The following is an 8,505-nucleotide window of genomic DNA, read 5'->3' on the forward strand; positions in this document are numbered from 1 at the left end:
GAAATTTCTCGTACTTCTTATGAAGTAGGTTCCTTGACATTTCTCGTACTTCTTAGTTGGGTCCTTTTTGTCAATTTCTGAACAATATTTTCTGTTTTATACTTAATGCAATAAAAGAACGTCTTTTTGTAACAAAAAAAATCTAATGAAATTAATTGAAAGACCTAATTGATAATTGCTTGAAACATCTGGAATTAAATTGATACAATAAATAATTCTGGGCCCGATTGAGAATGGTGCTTCCTTCCATTTTACTTCTTTTTTTTTCCCATCATAAAATTATTCAGAGTTCTCTCGGTACATCTTCAAATCCATGGTTAGAACATGGGGCACGCATGCTGGCTAACTACATAGATATCCAACATTTCAAATGTGCCATCATTTGTGATCTTCAATTAAAAAAAATAATAATTTAAACAAGCTTAATAAATTTAAAATAATAAAGGGGTTATTTTCTTGAACTTATTTATACGTAGAAAATGATTCGATATTTCTAATAAAAATTGAGGGAAATCAACCACCGTCAGTTCTTTGACATAATCTTCTTAAAGAGTTCTTCGGGGGCTGCAAAGAGAAACGGCGGATTTAAATAGATCTGAATGAACCAAAAAAGTACAGAGGATGTTATGAGGGCATGCCATAAATATATATATATATATATATATATATATATATATATATATATATATATATAAGGTATAATAACTACTAAGCTCACCACTTAATCCAGTAAACCTCTCAAACTGTTCGTATGCCTGTCCAATAAACATCTCTAACCCTGAGACAATCGTGGCTCCAGATTCTTCTGCTTCTCTCAAGAGTCTGGTTATTTTGGGGGTGTAAACAGCATAAAAAACCAGGGAGTAAGATCTCAAAGCGTGCTGCAAACACATCAAGCCTCTTAATACTCTTTACCTCTGAAGGTGCTAACTGAGCAACAACGTGTAATAAAAGAATCTTCTGTTTAAACAGAAAATTTTACATCCCAAGAAACTCAAATGGATTAATAGTGTCAAGTGAGGGTTAGATTTTGGGTGTTTTTTATATATATAAATTTTGTATTGGGGTTTTATAGATCCAAATATATTTTGAAGGTTTCTTAGATATTCAAATTTTTTATTAGAGGATTTTGGTAATTAGCCCTTTTTTCATTCAAGGAGATGCATAATAATTCACAACGAAAAAAACAGCATCATGGTGGTGGGGAAACCTTTGAAATAGGACTTTCTTTGGTTGCATTCCAATTGATGTTGTGTTTGCAAGAATCATGCCGTACTCAGGATGGAAATTGTCCAGATCTGCAAGAGATACAGCATCTGCTCCAATTGTCTCTGCAAGTTCCTTCGCTCGCTCTTGAAGGCAAACAAATAAAATTAAAAATTCAGCACAGTAAGACCTTAGTCAACATAAACCTGAAAAACACAGCTTGGGTTGGTAACACATTATCCCAAGCAGACAAAAAGAATAATAATCCAATCCACCACAAATGTATTGTGGACCTAAATCTTGCCCCCTTTTCATATCCAGCTTGGGTTGGCAATGACAACCCTTGCCCCCTTTTCTTTTGCACCATAAGCAAGATTCTTGGCTTCTTAAGCACTAAATACCTCGTAGTCCATCCTCAATAGCAGAAATAGCACCAACATAATACCTCGTAGTCCATCCTCAATAGCAGAAATAGCACCAACATAATACCTCGTAGTCCATCCTCAATAGCAGAAATAGCACCAACATAATCTGTATTGTAGCCAAATAGCTTCCCCTTCCCATCTTTTTGTCTTCTTGTAATGCAATTAACAGCTCCTATTGACTGTAAGGGTTGATTGAAAGTGGGTAAATTATTCATTTACTAAAGAAAGTGTTCACTACCCCAAGATCATAAGCTTTAAAGTTAGTCAAATAGAGATACACATTACCTTCGCAACTGGATCAACTTCATCACAGCACTTCACAGCAGCTTCCTTACGAGGAATTGTACAGCTGTGTTTTAAACAAAGTTACATCACACCATCAACAACTACCACAGCAGAATCTATATTGTAGAATTAGATTCACTTAGCAACACCTATGGTTTTCGAAACCAGTGACAGCATAACTTCCTTTTTCCTTTAGCCAAGGATCCATTAGATGACTGTACTCATCAAACAAGATGAAAACAGAAAATGGTTATTGATAAAACTAAAGAAGGCAGGATGGTATTAAATGAAAGCATTATATTTGACAACTAGTGATGCAAATAGAAATAGAACCTGAATCCTGCAAAATCTGTGGATGAGCAAGTCTGGAGAAAATTTGCAATGTCATCCACTAATAAATGCACATAGACCCCATTGAAACCAACTGACTTGAATGCTTCATTGTATAGAAAAGGTGATTTGCTGTGGCCAACAGGCTTCCCAATAATTCCGAATACTTTAGTATCAGGTCCAATCTGTCTGAAATTGTATAGATCTAACAAATCCTTGATCGTTGGTTGACCAGGAGCTGAAACGAATCCTGACTCAAGGGTGCCGAAGGTGAGATAACCACTAAATTTAGCACAAAGCATCCGTGAAATCAAACCCCTCTCGCCCATGACAAGTCCAATTGTTGGAACCTGACAATTCCAGCTCATGTTGTTACTAAAGGAAATTTTAGAGTTACTATTCGCAAATATAATAAAAGGAAAATTACAGAAATGGGGGAACAGATAATAAATGGCAACATTCCTTCAAACTTCTATTTGATATTAAACATAACAGATCCCATTAAGTGGTAAGATATAATCTTTTAATTAAGTTTTTGCTTCACCATCTAGGCATTCTGTTCCGAATGATTCCATATCCAAGCAGCACCAATGCCTTGTTGGGGGGAAATGAACAAATTTGAAAGTGGAAGCATGCAGTTGAGTTGGAAATTCAAAGTTCCAACTAAAATGCTTTCCTTGTTATGTTCATCTAATAAACATATTATTAAACTGAATACACAGCCTCCAGCTTGCTCTCTAGCCAAGGAAACTTAAATTCTTACTTGGTAGGGATATTATCATAATTGTCAAATTACTTCTACGTGGAACTTTGTTTCTGCGTTTAAAAAATATTTTTAAAAAAATTTAATTTTTTTTTATTAACTTCAAATTAATATGTTTTTAGTGTTTTTAAATTATTTTAATATGCTTATGTTAAAAATAATTTTTAAAAAATAAAAAAACATCATTGACATGTATTTTAATATGAAAAATTATTTGAAAAGCAACCACAACCATAACCACGTGCTGATACCATAAAACTCGATGTTTTAAGGCAGTTCAAGTTTTTAATTAAATTCATATCATTAGATGTCTATCAAGGTCAATAACGTAAAAACAAAAAAAAAAATTTATTTGATTTTTTTGCTATGAGAAAATAGAAAAAAACTTCAACCTTCAAGTTGACCTAATTATTTGATCCATCGGTCAAGTTATATATATCATGAGATTAGTTTGACAACAATGATTATGATTGCCAATAAATTTTTAACCAGAGACAGAGAGACCCTAATTTGCAAATTATGAAAATCACAAGGGCATAGTAGCAAAAAAAGTGCGCAGAGAAACAACAAAAGAGCCCTTCAACTTCTAAATTTTGCAATAAGAATTTCTATCTACCTCAAGCATGGAGGACTACCAATCGAGAAATCGGGTCAACGTTGCAACAATTATCATTCCAAATAAATCAACTCTTCTTCTTCACAAGATCTGTTGGCCCTAATGCTTTGCTCTGCTTCACTCCCAGGTTTCCCTGTGGTTTTCTTTCTTTGAAACAAACGGGTAATTTCCTTTCTTCTCTTGTAGTTTTTGTACCCAAAAGTTTTATTTTTTTTAATCAACTATCTACCTTAATTATCTTTCTTGTAAGGGATTTTAAGGCTGCATTGTTTCTGGTTCTGCTTCATTTGCACGTTCAAGTTGTTTATTAATTTATAGGGTAAGGGTCCCATTTTTTCTGAAATATGGGAAGAGGGTTTTGGGCTATGACTGTATGAAGCTTGCTTAGTTTCACTGGAGTGCAATTATAGGTGGTTTATGTTTTCACTATCAAAATGGTGGTAGGTTAGAAGTAGAGCACTTGAATTGGTCTATGTCTTGTCCTGTTATTGTAATTTAGTGATCAGTTATCGAATGTTGGTTTGTTGAATTTCCTGTTTGTGTAGTTTAACATTGGAAAGCATGTCACTTTTTTGGATCGCCTGTTCATGTCATGTATTTTTATGTCATCTACTAATGTTTGCTTGTTAGAAACTATTTTGATTTTTTAAAATTTGAAACTTGAGCTTATGGATGCAAAGTATGTTACATTGGACTTGGAATCGGTTGAAATCAGATAGGGTTGGTGTTTCGGTGTTTCATCCACAGACGCGTGTGTTATTTTTTTTTTTCAGGTTTAGATTTGCAGGGTGAATATTTGTGAAAATTGCTCATAGATCCTTTAGATGTGTATATGCGATGCTCATTCTCTATTGTTGTCTGTGATTCATATATGTTTTGTTACTTATGGTGGCTGGAAGCCTACAGACAATGTCAATTACTCTGACAGCACCTCTCCTGTTTTCTAAGTTAATGATAGTTCTTATTTATGTTCCATCCGTACAAATCTGCAGGGCTTATGTGGATGAGAGAGTTGAAAGTGGATTTTTCTTGGGTTTTTGGAAGCTCTGTTTTTCAACCTGGTCAATCTGAATTTAGTGATGGAGTGCAACAAAGAAGAGGCCTTCAGGGTGAAGGGCATCGCTGAGAGTTTGATGGTAAAGAAGGATTTTCCAACAGCTCGTAGAACTGCACTTAAAGCCCAACAACTTTATAATGATTTAGAGAACGTTTCTCAGATGCTAACTGTTTGTGATGTACATTGTGCCGCTGATAAAAAACCGTTTGGGACTGAGATGGACTGGTACGGCATCCTTCAGATTGAAGAGACAGCTGATGAGGCAACTATCAAGAAGCAGTACAGGAAGTTTGCTCTCCAACTTCATCCCGACAAAAATCAGTTCCCCGGAGCAGAATCTGCTTTTAAGTTAATTATGGATGCTCAAAAAGTGCTTTTAGACAAAGGAAAACGGTCCTTGCATGATATTAAACGCAAAGCTTTTATGAGTAAACCTGCACAACGATACTGGCCCCCACAGAAGGCAACCCACAGTTCGAACTTTACTGGCTTAAATCCTCATCACAGGCAATCGCAACAGCCAGCCTCTCAACGTGATTCCTCTAATGGACGGCCGACTTTCTGGACTGCCTGTCCATTTTGTACTGTAAGATACCAGTATTACACAGAAATTATTAACAAACCTCTTGTGTGTCAGAGTTGCAAAAAATCCTTTATTGCGTATGAAAGGAGTGGACAGGGGCCTCCAACATCAAGTAACATGAATCAATCATCATTTTTGCAAAGGAAGAATATCCCAAATCAGACTGCTAGCAAAGTTGAATTAGGACGGCGAGAAAATTTTAGTTCTGAGCCATCTAAAACAGAGTTCCGTTCAGAAAAGGTAAATGGTAAAAGGAAGAGGAAGCAAGAAGAGGAGTCTAGTGAAAGTTGCGACACTGGAACTGATTCTGAAGAAGACATAGTTAGCGAGGAAGATGGTGATTTTAAGCCTGAGGTGAATTTTGAATATAAAGGAGAGTGCCCAAGACGATCTGGACGTAACAGGCGGCATGTTTCTTATAAGGAAAATCTGAGTGACGATGAAGACTTTGTGAGAGATCCAAAAAAGACCTAGGGGAGAGAATCATTCTGTGCCACTGAAGAGGAGAATGGAAATGGAATGGAGGAGGATGTGTATCAATCCAGTGTGGCTGCTGATGTGAAAGATGACAATGTCCTGAAACAGGAAGAAAGTAATGGAATCAAGGAGACCGATAATGTGAAGGGAAAAGAAAAGGTAGAGACAAATGGCTGTCAGAAAAATTCTGAGACTCATCCATTTCTTATCAGATTCACCCTCAAAATCAACATCAAATCCGGATTCATCCGACTGCCCTGATCCTGATTTCCATGACTTTGACAAAGACCGGGATGGAGTGCTTTTTTGGGGGGCAGGTATGGGCTGTTTATGACACCCTGGATGCCATGCCTAGATTTTATGCTCAAATCAAGAAAGTGATGTCTCCTGGGTTCAATTTGCAGATAACCTGGCTAGAAGCACACCCAGATGATCATGATGATTTTGAATGGGTCAAGGAGGGCTTGCCTGTGGCTTGTGGTAAGTTCAGATATGGAAAATCTCAGTACAGTGACAAGAGGCTAATGTTCTCTCACCCGATTGATTTGGAAGAAGGTGGCCAAAGAGATACTTACAAGATATTTCCTAGAAAGGGTGAGACTTGGGCCCTCTTCAAGAATTGGGATATCAAATGGAAATCTGATGCAGATAGTCATCAGGAGTATGATTGTGAGTTTGTTGAGATATTGTCTGAATATGCTGAGGGTGTTGGTGCATATGTTACCTTTCTTGGGTAAAGTGAAGGGCTTTGTGAGCCTTTTTTGTCGAATTTGAAAGGAAGGGATGGACGTGTTTGAAATTCCTCCACGTGAATTATTCCGGTTATCTCACATGATTCCATCATTCAAACTGACAGGCGAGGAAAGAGAAGGTGTGCAAAAGGGATCTTTTGATCTTGATCCAGCTTCTTTGCCTAATAAAGTTTTAGAGACTGCCAATACTGAAGATTTCAGAGATTAGATTGGCAATGCTCGTTGTAATGGTTATGTTCGAGATCTTCAGTCAAAGTGAAACCTGAAATGGTGTGCGAAGCAGGTACTTTGATGCATTAGCCTGACACGAAGGGGACCATTCTTCTATCTGAGGATGATTGTGACAGCATCACAGGAGATGGCAGTATTAATTGAGCTTCTGCTCAAGTTGCTTTTGAAATTCCAGAACCAGAATTTTTCAACTTTGTGCCGAGAAATCAATTGAAAAGTTCCAGGTTAGTCATATCTGGTCACCGTTCAGTGATGAGGATGGCTTGCCAAAGTACTATGGTCAAATTATGAAATTCACTCTGACCAAGGTTTGTCAGAGTGAATTTGGGAAATGCCTATATATTGTGGATTATTAAGGCAAAAAATGGAAAAGCAGTCCTATTCATCTACTGATTTATTTTCCAATTGCATGACTGGAGAATCTGCTGGTAAGAAAAATGAAAACACCATTTTGCCAGGGAAAGGTGAAGTTTGGTCTTTGTACAAGAACTGGTCCCCTGAAATTTAAAAATTCTGACTTGGAAAATTGTGAATATGATGTGGTGGAAGTCCTTGATCGAAATGATTTTCAGATCAGTGCTTTGTCATGGGAGTTTCTCTGTACTGAGCTGCTTAGATTCTCCCATCAAATTCCTGCTTTTCGACTGACGGAAGAGAGGGGTGGCAGTCTCGGAGGCTTCTGGGAACTTGATCATCCAGCATTGCCTGTTCATTATTTTTCCCTGAATTGAAATCACAGGTTGACAAGAGTAATGCTGTATATTTTTGCTAGATTTTTTTTTATCATGCTTCAATAGTGATCGTATTTCTTTTGTAAGGTTGAACCAATGCATTGAACATGCTCTAGATTTTAATCTTGAAAATACTCATGATGAGGCCGAACTCAATTTTGTTTGCAGCGTATTTTCTACTAATTCCTCTCATGCTTAATACCCATGCCAGGAACAAAATTCCAGTTTTCTCCTGGGAACATTAACTTGGTTGCTCGTAAATTTAGTGGACTTGTTTTTTTTTTATTATTATGTTTTTGAATTAAAAAAAAAAAAAGGTGCCTGTCTTCAGTGAGAAAAAAGAAACAGCAAAAAAAAGGCTGCTGCAAGCCTTGGCCTCTTCTCTACTACCCCTCCAAAATCAACAACTTCGTCTTGCGTGGAGTGAATCCGTAGAAAAGAAAAAGAAGGGGGCATTCCGAGAATTGAACTCGGGACCTCTCGCACCCTAAGCGAGAATCATACCACTAGACCAAATGCCCTTTGTTGATCTTATGAACACAACCTATCTTTAATTATATATAGATAAAATGAAGAATAACAACTTTTAGATTCATTCCATATTCTCCACTTGGACACAAATTAACAATTATAAATACAAATTCACACTATAAAGGAACACTCACCACCATTTAATTTTTATTTATTTATTTATTTATCTAGTCAAATAAATCATTGAAAGTTAAGATACTTAAATAAAAAAAATTAAATTATAAACATTGAAATAACATAAAAAAAATACTTAATTAGTAATAAATTAAAAAAATTCACTTTTAATCTATGGATATATTAGTGTGCCATGTGTCAATTTAACGACAACATTAATTGATTATATTTTTTTGAAAGTTAGCAAACATTAATGAAATAAATAAAAATAGAGACTCAAATACAAAAATCTGAAAAGTTTATGCTCTCAAAATATTATTAGCAATTGTATTACTTCTAAATTTGATTGATCCATGATTAGGGTAAGATATATTAAAAACACTTCTGTAATCCCTCAGTAAATG

The 8,505-nt window shown here is 36.0% G+C and overlaps 1 long non-coding RNA gene, 1 other non-coding gene and 1 pseudogene across 2 annotated transcripts; 1 reads left to right on the top strand and 2 right to left on the bottom strand.

The window, feature by feature from the left end:
• Positions 1-426: 426 nt before the first annotated feature.
• Positions 427-2,841, bottom strand: LOC18101705 (uncharacterized). Its single transcript, XR_008059987.1, has 4 exons — positions 2,250-2,841; positions 1,917-2,131; positions 719-1,810; positions 427-564 (listed from the first exon to the last, which is right to left on the bottom strand). It is a non-coding gene; the product is annotated as an uncharacterized LOC18101705 (long non-coding RNA).
• A 660-nt stretch (positions 2,842-3,501) lies between these two features.
• Positions 3,502-7,607, top strand: LOC18101706 (uncharacterized; annotated as a pseudogene).
• Positions 7,608-7,905: 298 nt separating this feature from the next.
• TRNAP-AGG (transfer RNA proline (anticodon AGG)) lies at positions 7,906-7,977 on the bottom strand. Its single transcript has one exon. It is a non-coding gene; the product is annotated as a tRNA-Pro (tRNA).
• Positions 7,978-8,505: the final 528 nt, after the last annotated feature.

The sequence above is a fragment of the Populus trichocarpa genome, chromosome 8 (assembly GCF_000002775.5).
Source record: "Populus trichocarpa isolate Nisqually-1 chromosome 8, P.trichocarpa_v4.1, whole genome shotgun sequence".
Classification (NCBI taxonomy): Eukaryota; Viridiplantae; Streptophyta; class Magnoliopsida; order Malpighiales; family Salicaceae; genus Populus; species Populus trichocarpa.